Genomic DNA, 12,445 nt, shown 5'->3' with positions numbered 1-12,445 from the left:
GCTCCAGAATGCACGAATTCACTGGCTCAACAATGACATCAAGGGCATGGGATCTTTCCATCCCTCCACTCATATCTTTGCTATTGACTTTATCTTTCAGCTACTTTATCTTCTATCTATCTAGCAAGATAAACACAGGCATTCCAAGCACATCAGTATCAAGAGGAAGTTGGTACTATGTATCTGCTTGTGATTCTCTATTAAAAACAAGAAAACTTACACCAGAATCCCCTGCCCAAAGACTTCTCCTTACATCTCATTTTCCTAGGTTGGGTCCCATGCTCGCTTTTGAACTAGTCACTGATACAAGGGTGGAGTTAGCATCATTGTCTTGAACTAATTATCTAGAGTAGAGTGGATGCTGTCTAGCCAAACACCATATCCACAAAATCTACAAAATTTTAATTCTCATACTTCTACTTTTTCATAGGAAGCTACTTACGTAGCGTTCCACCAAAATGTGGGTGCAAACCAATGAACCACTCAGGACCCAGCCAGGAAGCAGATTGCACACTCATACTGGGCAATTTAAGTACGTTTAATAAAGGAATTATTTTTGCAAGAGCGATTGCAGAGTTTAAAGAAATTGGCAAGGTATAATGCAGTAGCCCTGGAAAATGACTACTCTTGGATTTAAAAGAACAAGACAAAGGACTAGGTCTTAGAATCCTGAGAGAACATCCTTATAGAGAGGGCCACCTGACAGCTATGGCCTTGATAGAAGGTTGCCACCAGTCCACAGCAACCTGTTCAAGAAGTACCTGGAGTAATCAGTACCCTGCTTCACTCCCCTCCTGCCTTCCAGTCTCCTACCACTGCCTCCCAGTGGCTGAACCCAGCTAGAATCTGGAGGTCGAGGAGGCATGTAACCATCAATCGACTTGCTGTTTCTATGAATGTGACCACCTTACGTACCTCATGTAAGCGGAATCACATAGGAGTTTTCTTTCTGTGACTGGTTTATTTCACTTAAAACAATGCCTTCAAGATTCATCCATGTTACTGCACGTGACAACATTTCTTCCTTTATAAAGCTGAACAACATTTCATTGTATGTGTGTGTATACATACATATGTATATGTATGTGTATATGTATATGTATGTGTATGTATATGTACGTTTTGTTTATTCATTCATCCTTTGATGGACATTTGGGCAGCTTCCATGTTTTAGCCGTGGTGAATAATGCTGCTATGAACATGAGCGTACAAATATCTCTTTAATATTCTGCTTTCAGTTCTTTTGGATATGTACCCAGAAGTGGGATTGCTAGATTATAGTAGTCCTATTTGTTTAAGAACTGCAATAATTCATTAACTTTTGATTGCTGAATAATATTCCATTGTCTGGACACACCAAATTTTGTTTATCCATTCATCAGTAGATGGACATGTGGGTTCCTTCTACTTTTTGGCCATTATGTGCAACACAGCAGTGAACGTTCACGTGCAAGTCTTTGCGTGGACATATGTTTGTATTTCTCTTGGGCAGATACTTAAGACTGGAATTTCTGGGTTACATGGTAAATTTGTGCTGAACTTTTATAGAAACAAACTGTTTTCCAAAGCGGCGTCATTTCACATTTCCCCCAGCATTGTATCAGGCTCCCCTTTCTCCATGTCCTTGCCAACATTTGCTGTCCTTTCCATCACTGGCTGAACATCGTTAAGGTGTAGGAAAATCCCAGATTCCCTGTGCTAACCAGGCAAAAGATGAAAGGACTAAAGATGTATTTTTTAGAAAATGTAAGCCAGAGAGATGACGTGCAGGGTCATCTTTAGACCTAACTTTGCAATTTTTAGGAAATACAGGAAGACAGTGGAGCAAGTCTTAAAACATCAACGGGAAACCATAAGATGGATGTAGAAAATGGGACATTCCTAGTCTGTAAAACCACTGATATGTTGTCTTCAAAAAGTAGTTTGGTTTTTTTTTAAAGAAGAGAGACTCTCCTTGCTCAAAAGAGACTAGAGGGACATAATAAACAAATGTAATGCATGAGATTTAATTGGATCCAGGTTTGAAGGGATGCATCTTTAAAAGACATTTTGGGGGGCACCTGGGTGGCTCAGTCAGTTAAGCATCTGACTCTTGATTTTGGCTCAGGTCATGATCTCACTGTTCATGAGTTCAAGCTCCACATTGAGCTCTGTGCTGATGGTGACTGCTTGGGATTCTCTTCCTCCCTCTCTCTCTGTCCCTCTGCTCTTTCTCTCTCTCTCAAAAAATAGGTAAATAAACTTAAAAAACAAGACATTTTGGAAACATATACAGAGATAAAGCTAATATTGGTAAAATGTTAGCAACAGCTACATGTTGGTATTGAGGAAATGCATATTCATTGTACTATTCTTACAGGTTTAAGAATTTTTACTAACAAAAAATTGGAATGAAAATGCCATTTGGGGGCACCTGGGTGGCTCAGTCAGTTGAGTGTATGACTCCCACTCAGGTCATGGTCTTGTGGTCCGTGAGTTCGAGCCCCACGTCGGGCTCTGTGCTGACAGCTCAGAGCCTGGAGCCTGCTTCGGATTCTGTCTCTCCCTCTCCCTCTGCCCATCCCCTGCTTGTGCTCTCTCTCTCACTCTCTCTCAAAAATAAATAAACATTAAAAAATTTTAAAAAAAGAAAATGCCATTTGGAAAAAGACAAAATATTTCTATATCAAATGTCATACAATGCTGGGCAGAAATATCAAGAAAATGTCTTTGGTCAACCAAAATAGCAGCTAAGTTGTCTTCCAGATACTATTACCTTTTTGTCAGTAATATCCTTCTTGGAACCCTGAGGTGACAAAGCACTGATCCTCCTTTCCTTAATTATTTGAGAACTTGTAGACAATGTAACAGGATAAATGGTTACTGAGCCCAGATAACCCTCTGGGAGATGCTTTCTGTTTTGTTTTGTTTTTTGAGAGAGAGAGAGAGAGCGTGAGCAGGGGAGGGGCAGAGAGAGAGGGAGACACAGAATCCGAAGCAGTCTCCAGGCTCTGAGCTGTCAGCACAAAGCCTGACGTGGGGCTCGAACTCATGAACTGTAAGATCATGACCTGAGCTGAAGTCGGACACTTAACCAACTGAGCCACCCAGGCGCCCCTGGGAGACGCTTTTAAAGAGATCTCTTTCACGTCAGGATGCGGTGTTCTAGTTTAGAATCTACAGGTTGAAAGTTCCATATTCAGCATCCATTTTCTGTTCTGTTGGACCTTTGGCTCCTAACTTGCTACTTTTTATGTATTTGTCTGTCACACACTTCCCAGCCTTCATGTCAATTCATCCCCGAATCCCCTATAGCACTTAGCACATGTGCTTTACAAAGAGTAAGTGCTAAAGTTTTCAAATAAATGAATGAATGCAATCCTAAAGTTGAGAGACGACTTTAAAAGAAAGAACAGAGTGGACAGCACAGAAAAAAAAAAACTGATATAAAAAGATAGATTTTTCTAGAGATATCTGAAGTTATCATTCATGAACACAAGACCTTAGGATTATCAACCACAAAGATACTGGGCGCCCTTAGAAATCATTCACCCTTCTTGCCCACCCACAACACAGCCCATTGAAGCTCTTTCAACTCAGTCAGAAATATCCTTTTCTTAGCCTTGAGGACAATTATTTTTCCCATTCATCACAAATGCATACACCTGCAAAATTCAATTCTTCAAAAAGGGTGCAATCAGGATCAGAGCACCATTGAATTCTTCCTGCTGCTGCTAATTAAAATGAATTCATCAGCACAGAGGGTTAAGCCGGAGGTTACGATGCAAAAGAGCTCAGTGCCAACAGTCCTGGCTTCCTGCTTCAACATCCCTTTGTTCTCAAATATCTAAAAGGAAATGAAAATGTGCTTAGTTGGAAAGAGTTACTTTCTCAGGAATAGGCTCTTCCCAGATTGCAGGCGTTTCGCTGTTCAGGCACCTAGAAGAAAAGAGTCACATTCAAGAACTTCATGGAAATTTATCCTAAAAAAATAGAAACTTGGACAGATGACCAGAGAACCCCAGTTATTAAAACATTCTTCTGCAAACTACCCATCCGAGTCAGATGACAATGTTTCCAACTTAACCTGTGTACACAGGTAACACCCCAGTTTTCTGGGTTCCTGCCACCTTCTGTAGCACAGACTCAAACCCCGAGGCGGCAAAGTGTTTGTAGCCTTCTTTTGTAAGACAAGCAGAGCCACCTTGTGGCTGATTTAGATAATTGTGTTTGCAGCTTCAGGCTTGCAGAAACCGCATTAAACATCTGAGGATGACCCCAGAAGGACGAGACAGAAAAACAAGGAGGCAGGCAGCATTATCAAGGAAGCTTTAAATTTTCTTTTTTAACGTTTATTTATTTTTGAGACAGAGAGAGACAGAGCATGAAGAGGGGAGGGGCAGAGTGAGAGGAAGACACAGAATCTAAAACGGGCTCCAGGCTCTGAGCTGTCAGCACAGAGCCCGACGCGGGGCTCAAACTCACGGACCGTGAGATCATGACCTGAGCCGAAGTCGGATGTTTAACCAACTGAGCCACCCAGGCGCCCCTCAAGGAACCTTTAAAGAAGAGATATTTATTTTGTTAAAAATGGAGAGCTCCACTGGCAATTAACTTTAGGAAATTCTGAGTTCAAGTTACAACAACTTTCTTCTCACATCCTCTAATATGTTGTGAATGATTGTGAATTTCTCAGAGTACTGTATTAGGCAGTAATTTAGAAATGGATTTGGTCATCAGGTATTCCTTTTTACACGAAGCATCTTAAGGATGGGTATTTTGTGATCTAGATTTAGTAAACAGCTTGGAGCCACAGAGTGACATAGTGACACAGAAATCACATCTATTCGTACTGGAAATATTCCTCCAAACCAATGATGTCTAACACCAATGACCTTTAACGATGACACTGACTCAAAGGATTAGGATGTGGAATCTTTCAGTGGGACAGTTCCTTCAAGTACCTTTGGAATAAAGGTACTTTATTCAAAGCAGGGCATGCCCCTCTAACATTCTGAAAAGATGATCACAGTCAGTGTTGGCCAACGTCATGGACCTCACCATCTCTGCAGCTCACCAAATTGAGGGAACTCATTCCCTTTCTGTTCAAGTCTGTAAGAAACTTTTCTTATACTGGGCTAAAGTGAACCTCTAGACCCTACGTGAATTGATCTTAGTTCTGCAATCTGAAGCTCCACAGAGGAATTGATCTTTCTCTTCCATGTTTTTCACAAATTTGTTGAGTTGTTATTTCATCTCAAAGTCTTCTCCAAGGGAAGCTTCTCCGGTACCTTCCACCATCTGCTACCTTGATGTGGTTTTCAGACCCCCATGCTCACGGTCACCCCCCTAAAAACCCTTTGTTTATGTCATTGTCCTGCTTAAAACGTAAGTAATTTAGAATTGGATATAGCACTTAAGGGTCAGCTGACCAGGGCAGTGGGCAGTGGGACTATCTGGATATTGTACAAGTATAACAAATATTTATTTTAACAAGGTCTAAAAATGTATCAGGGTTTTGAGCTTTTTAAGCAATAATAACGCATCAACAAAAGCTCTCAGGTCTGTTTACATTGCTGTTAAGCCAGGAATCCCATATTCTATACATTTGTACAAGTGTTGTTTTTCCTTTTCTTTTAAAAAAAATTTTTTTAACGTTTACTTATTATTGAGAGACAGAGAGACACAGAGCGTGAGCAGGGGAGGGGTAGAGAGAGGGGGAGACATAGAATCGAAGTAGGCTCCAGGCTCTGAGCGGTCATCACAGAGCCCGAAGCAGGGCTCGAACTCACAAACTGTGAGATCATGACCTGAGCCAAAATTGGTCACTTAACCAACTGTGCCACCCAGGCGCCCAAGTGTTTTTACTTTTCTAACGTAAGTGTCACACTTCATTCAGTCCTAATAAATTTAAAGTAGTTGGTGCAAGCTCATTATTTGAGTTTGTTGAGATATTCTTTCCTTCTGCCCAATTGTTTGTTTATCCTTCCATTCATTCGATGCAGAGTTATTGAACAACTTTTATATGTTGATGATTTGTCAGGTTCTGGGGATTCAAAGACATTGCCCATGTTCCAAAGGAGCTTACCATCTAAGGGAAGGGTACTGATAACTATTTTTGTAGTGTCACAGGGTCCTATGGTTGTCACTTGAAACCTTCCTCTGAAATTAGATTGACCCATATTCCAATATTTGGTTGGAATGGTTGTACAGATAAAACTTTCTCTGAAGTTATCAGGAGAAGTTTATCAGCCATCTTGTTGAAAACAAGATAAGGCCTAAATTATTAAACCAAGAAAATGTATTTCTATGTTCAAAAATAAAGTTTAAAAGGATGAATGAATCAAACTCTAAAATTCAGACACACATGAATTTAACTGTATATCAAATTGCTAACAAACATAGCACTCGAGAAAAAATAATCCAAGTAATTCTTGAAAACAATATAATCTGACTGAGCTGAAAACCTCCTGAGGGCAAAAAGAATTGCAAAAGAAATCTTGAGTGTACTCAACAGGTTTGTTGTTAGAAAAACAACCAGTGTGAACATTTTGAAACTATTTTGTGTGTAATTGTAGGGTAGAAAAATAAGTAAATATATTGGTATTTTGGGGAACGAAGATTCTCACTGTGGGAGAATGTGAAATATGAGAAGATGAAAAAGATCCGTACGGTATAGGATTTGAATTGGAGGTATTAATAACACTCAATATTATTTTTTAAAATATAGTATGTGTTCCAGGTCTACCCACTGCACAGACTTAGAAACATTGATACTTCCATAACAAGGACGTTCAGAATTTGCTGTTTAAATAGCATTCCTCAATAAAAGAAAGCAGGCTCCTTAGAGAAATAACTAGTGCCAGGAAAGTATAAGATGAGTCTGGAAAAGCTTATTGTTCTAGAAAGGAAGGGCATGCTCAAAGACTGATGGAGACATGTCAAAAGGACCCCGGAGCCAGCTTGAATAGGTCCCATGGTCAAATCCAGGACAATCTGGGCAACAAAACTAATAGTGGCAGTAATGGCTTATGATGGACAATATAACAAAGAAATCTATTTGTATAGACACTGAATCCGAAGGGGTGAGAGGGAAGGGAGAGAAACTCTTTCTTCCAAAGAGCTTCAATTAATGCAGAAAAATAATAAAAAATTTTCTTAAATCACTATTTTGCAATCACCATCATAAAATTGACTCGGGCAAATTTCATTAATAGATACCAAAACAATTGAATGAAAGAAAATACATGCAAGATCTCAAAGTATCACCTAAAAATTGCATATTAATGACAAAGGAGTATTTACAATGGACAGATGTGATGGGCACTGCTTTGCCACATAAGTAAATTTAGCATCACCCTGTCTTGAGATTCTACTGCACATCAACCAGAATAGCTAAAATGAAAAGGACTGACAATACCAAGTGCTACCCAGGGTATAACGCAGCTAAAATTCTTATACATTGCTGGCAGTGTGCAAAATGGTACAGCCACGCTGGAAACCAGTTTGAGAGATTTGTACAAAGTTAAGCATATATTTAACCATGCAACCTAGCAGCCCTATTCCTGGGTCTTTACTCTAGAGAATTATAAACAACTCCACATGAATGTTCGCAGCAGCTTTATTCATAATAGCTAAGCGCTAGAAATAACTCATTGTCCATCAACTGGCTAAGGAATAACAACTTGTGTTATATCCGTACAATGAAATGCTCATCAACAATAAAAAGAAACGAACTAGTGGGGGTGCCTGGGTGGCCCAGTCAGTTGAGTGTCCGACTTGGGCTCAGGTCATGATCTTGCCGTTTGTAAGTTCAAGCCCTGCATCAGGCTCTGTGCTGACAGATCAGAGCCTGGAGCCTGCTTCAGATTCTGTGTCTCCCTTTGTCTCTGCCCCTTCCCTGCTTGCGCTCTGTCTTTTCTCTCTCAAAACTAAACATTAAAAAATAAAAATAAAAAAAAAAAGAAATGAACTATTGATACATGCAGCAATAGGGATAAATCCCTAAAGCATTATGCTAAATGAATGAGGCCAAACACAAAAGGCTATACAATGTATGATTCCATTTATTTTACATTCATGAAAAGGCAAAAATAGAGTGACAGAAATCAGATCTGTGGCTGCCAGGATTTGGGGGTTGGGGAAGGGATGGAAGACAGAAAGGAATAAGGCAACTTTTGAGGATGATGGAAATACTCCATATCTAGATTGAAATGGTGGGTATGTACCTATATATTTATCCAGAACTCATGGAAGTATAGACACCAAAAAGACTACGTTTTGTGTTAATTCACTTTAATAAGCTTAATCAAAGAATTAGCATCACCAATAATGGAAACCTAAGACATCATTGCTTCCAGATATCAGGTATGGGAAGGATCAGCTCTGCAGTATTCTTGCTAAAAATACCCTATCTTCGGCATAGGGAAACTATCTGACAAATCCAGCCAATGGGACATTCTATAAGACTCCTAAAATATTGATGTCTTGAAAGACCAAAAACAGGTTTGGAGAAGGGAGCCATCTGAATAAGAGGCCAAGAAAACATGACCACCAAATACAATGGGGACTTTAACTGAATACTCAGGTTTTAAAAAATAAAAACCAAGTGCAAATGTCATTTTGGAGTTTGATTTGAGAAATGTGAATATGGCTGTATCTCAGATGATTCTATTGATTATCTTATTGACTATATTAAAATTTTAGATATCATAATGGTATTGTGGTTCTTTAGGAGAATATCTTTGTTCTTGGGAGACACATGCTAAAATACATAGAAGTGAAGAGCTAGGAGGCTTGCAATTTAATTTCTCTTTTTAAATTTTGTTTAACGTTTATTTTTTTTGAGAGACAGGCATAGCATGAGTGGGGGAGGGGCAGAGCTGAGCGGAAGTTGGACCCTTAACCGACTGAGCCACTCAGGTGCCCCTGCAATTTAATTTCTAATGGCTCAACTCAAACATATGCAGGGGGAGGGGGAGGCAGATGTGACAAAACATTAACAATTGGTGAATTTAGAAGAATGTGTGTGCTTTCATTGTACTGGTTTCAAATTTAGACAGAGTTGAAGTTTTTCAAGATAGAAGGATGGGGAGGGAAAACAGTTAATTTTTCAAAAGGTTTAGATATCTAATCGGCCTGAACTTCAGCTCTGTGGAAAATCCATGTATTTATATAGAATAACTTACTACAGACAAATGTGGTTTTCCTTACCTGGGCACCCATTACTTAGTTTAAAAAAGAACTAACCCAGCCAAGGCTTACCCATGTCTTTCCTTTCCAAACAGCCTAGGAGAATTTGAAATGCTGAAGCAATCATGTTCTTGTCCTCCACTCCATTCTTTAGGCCTGACTAACCTTTTGTGACTATATAAAGCAAAAATACATACAGCAAACATTGGCTGCCCAAGAGAAAGTAACACACTTAGCATCATAGTAGGAGATATTAACATCCCTCTCTCCATCATTGACAGATTAGACATATAGGAAAGCAATCAGTAAGTATACAGAGGATTTGAAGAGAACAATAATATAGAATACTGTAGCAACAAAACCAAAGAAATGGCTTTTTTTTAAAGCACAAATGAAACACTTATAGAAATCAACCATGTTGTAAGCCATAAAGCAAGTCTCAGTAAGTTTCAAAGAACCAGTGTCTAACAGAACACATTCTCTAATCAATCACAATGTGCCTAAGATAGAGATTAATAACAAAAATGTAACTTTTAAAATCCATGCAATTGAAAATATAAAGACACACATATAAATAACAGGTCCATGATGAAATAATAGTGAAAATTGGGAAAGTCTTAGAATTCACTCGTCCCCCTAAAAGGTCTGCACATCATAACGTGCTGAGATACAACTAATGAGCATATGCAGAAGAAAATTTAAAGCTGTAAAAGTGTATAATAGAATAGAAGTATCTTAGCCTGAGTTTCCTAGAAAGTATAGCCCACTTAAAGCATTCAATTGGAGAGGGTGTTGGAGGGGGAAAAGAAGGGGAAATGGAAGCAGGAAAGGAGTGAGAGTGGGGTAAGGATGCATTTTGTGCTGCTAGTGGAGATGCTCTGGCTCCTCATTGGAGAAACTGCATGAGGGGGGCGCCTGGGTGGCTTAGTTAAGCGTCTGAGTTCGGCTCAGGTCATGAGCTCACGGTTTCTGAGTTTGAGCCTGGCATTGGGCTCTCTGCTGTTAGTGCAGAGCCTGCTTGAGATTCTCTCTCTCTCGCCCTCTCTCTCCGCCTCTCTCCTGCTTGCGTTCTCTCTCAAAAATAAACATTAAAAAAAGAGAGAGAGAAACTGCATAAAACGCATCTTTGATTATACACGGTGAAAAGAAAGGGGGAGACATTTATCCATGGGCTTCATCCACCACCAGTCAGAGGCTTGCCCCCGAAGGCCATTACTAGCAGTGCCACATGCCTGGGGCTCACACTGTGGGTTTCACTCACAAAAAGTTGGCTGGGAACCGCCCATATAACATTAACTCACGTAAAGTTAAAGACGCACATACCTAAGACCCAGTATTTCTACTCCTAGGTATACCCTAGAGAAGCTAAAAAATGTGCACCAGGAAAATTCATAAAAGTCAATTTGTAATTTCACAAAATCAGAAACAACCTAAATCCCGTCAAGAGCAGAATGAGTTAAAATTGATGGTGTAATTAGAATGGAGTAATGCAGTGCCACTGAAAATGAATGGACGGCAGCTAACAAACCTCAAAAGCAATGTGGAAAGAAAAATAAAAGCTGCTAACAGAAAAACACGTGCAATGTGATTCCATTTACAATAAAGCTTTACCACATGCAAAGCTTAACAATACAAGTCTCCATACCCATGTGCGAAGCTGTGAAGGAAAGCAAAGGAATGACTGATACCAATTTTAGGATAACTATTATGTCTTTTTTTTAACATGAAATTTATTGCCACCTTGGTTTCCATACAACACCCAGGGCTCATCCCAACAGGTCCCCTCCTCAATGCCCATCACCCACTTTCCCCTCCCTCCCACCCCCCATCAACCCTCAGATAACTATTACGTCTTAAAAGAAAGGATGTAGTCAGGGAGAGGGGAGGATTCACAGAGTGTTTCAAAGTATTAGTACATTCAATTGCTAATGCTGAAGGGTAGGTGTCATTAATTCCTCAAACTGTACACATGCATTATGTATTCTCTGCCGTAATATACTTCACAACCACAAGTTTAGAATCAGTTTTTAAAAGCTTTCATGTACTATTAACACCCATACCTTTTCCCAGCTTCAAATTGAGCAAAAAAGTATGAGTAATCATAGACATCTAGGACTTTAAGGTAAACAGAGACTAGATTTCCTCACATTCTAAAAACAAAACCCTATGTTTTCAGCCCTAAGTACTAAGTTAAATTAATGCCAAATTCTTTGCACTGTGGTCCCAGACTATTTAACATACATGTGAGTTGATTTCATATATTTAGACTTTTCTATTTCTACCATACTTTCTCACTCATGCCTGAAGGTACACATTGTTTACATTTCCTGTCCTGCTCAATCAAATTGTTCGTCTCTATATTCAGTAAACGGTGTCTTGTTCACACATAACTTTTTAAAATATGTAACAGAGCCATATACAGTTAAGAACAAAATACCTGTGTGCCTAGAGGGAAAGACCATTGAAAGGATTTTTTCATCACTGCTATCGGCTATGCTTCTCAGATAGTGGAAAACATTGCTAAAATCATTAAAACAGTACAGCCTCAAACTTCCCCCAACCTGCATTCTCTTTACATAGAGAGTGGGAGTAGTGATAAAAAGTTGCCAGAAATGTAGGTAGCTCTTATGCTTTGAAATCCAAGCCTAGAAGCCTGCCTGGCCAGCCTAGTGGTCCCCACATCACTGACTGAGCCCGTGCCCTGTGTTTAACACCCCTGGGCAGAGGCAGCCCCAGGCAAAGCTCTCCTTTTGCCCTTCAATCCACAAACCCATGAGAACGTTTGGCTGTTCCTGGGTTCATGCCACACCCCAACAAGAATTTCTCCAGAGGGTGAAAGAAAACTGAAACTCACCTGTATTAAGCTCAGTCTTGCCAAGGGCAGCTTTTACTGAATAATCAGAGCCAGCCGGGCCCATTCACATCTTAAACCACTATGCCTCAAGGCACTACTCTTCTCAGGAACACCTGGATTTTAAAACACTGCCTGTTTTAAGTTGGTTTTCCCAGAAGCAGACACTGAGATGAGAGATGAGGTGCAAATGAATTATTAACAAAGCGCTTCCTGGGAAAGCTGGGAAGGAGATGGGGAAGCAGGCAGGGAAAGGTGTGATGGAGTTCAGAACGTGCTACCCCCAAATATGGCACCTTGGCATATTGCAGATCTTCAGCAGAAGGAGTTCGAGAAACTGGCAGAAGCAGGAAGGTGGCTCCACCCTCGCCCTTCCTCCCTAAAAGCAGAAGACAGATCTCCCATGTGAAAGGCACCCTCCCT

Source organism: Acinonyx jubatus, chromosome B3 (assembly GCF_027475565.1).
Source record: "Acinonyx jubatus isolate Ajub_Pintada_27869175 chromosome B3, VMU_Ajub_asm_v1.0, whole genome shotgun sequence".
Classification (NCBI taxonomy): Eukaryota; Metazoa; Chordata; class Mammalia; order Carnivora; family Felidae; genus Acinonyx; species Acinonyx jubatus.
The sequence above is the reverse complement of the archived record's forward strand: the minus strand, read 5'-3'. Positions refer to the sequence as shown.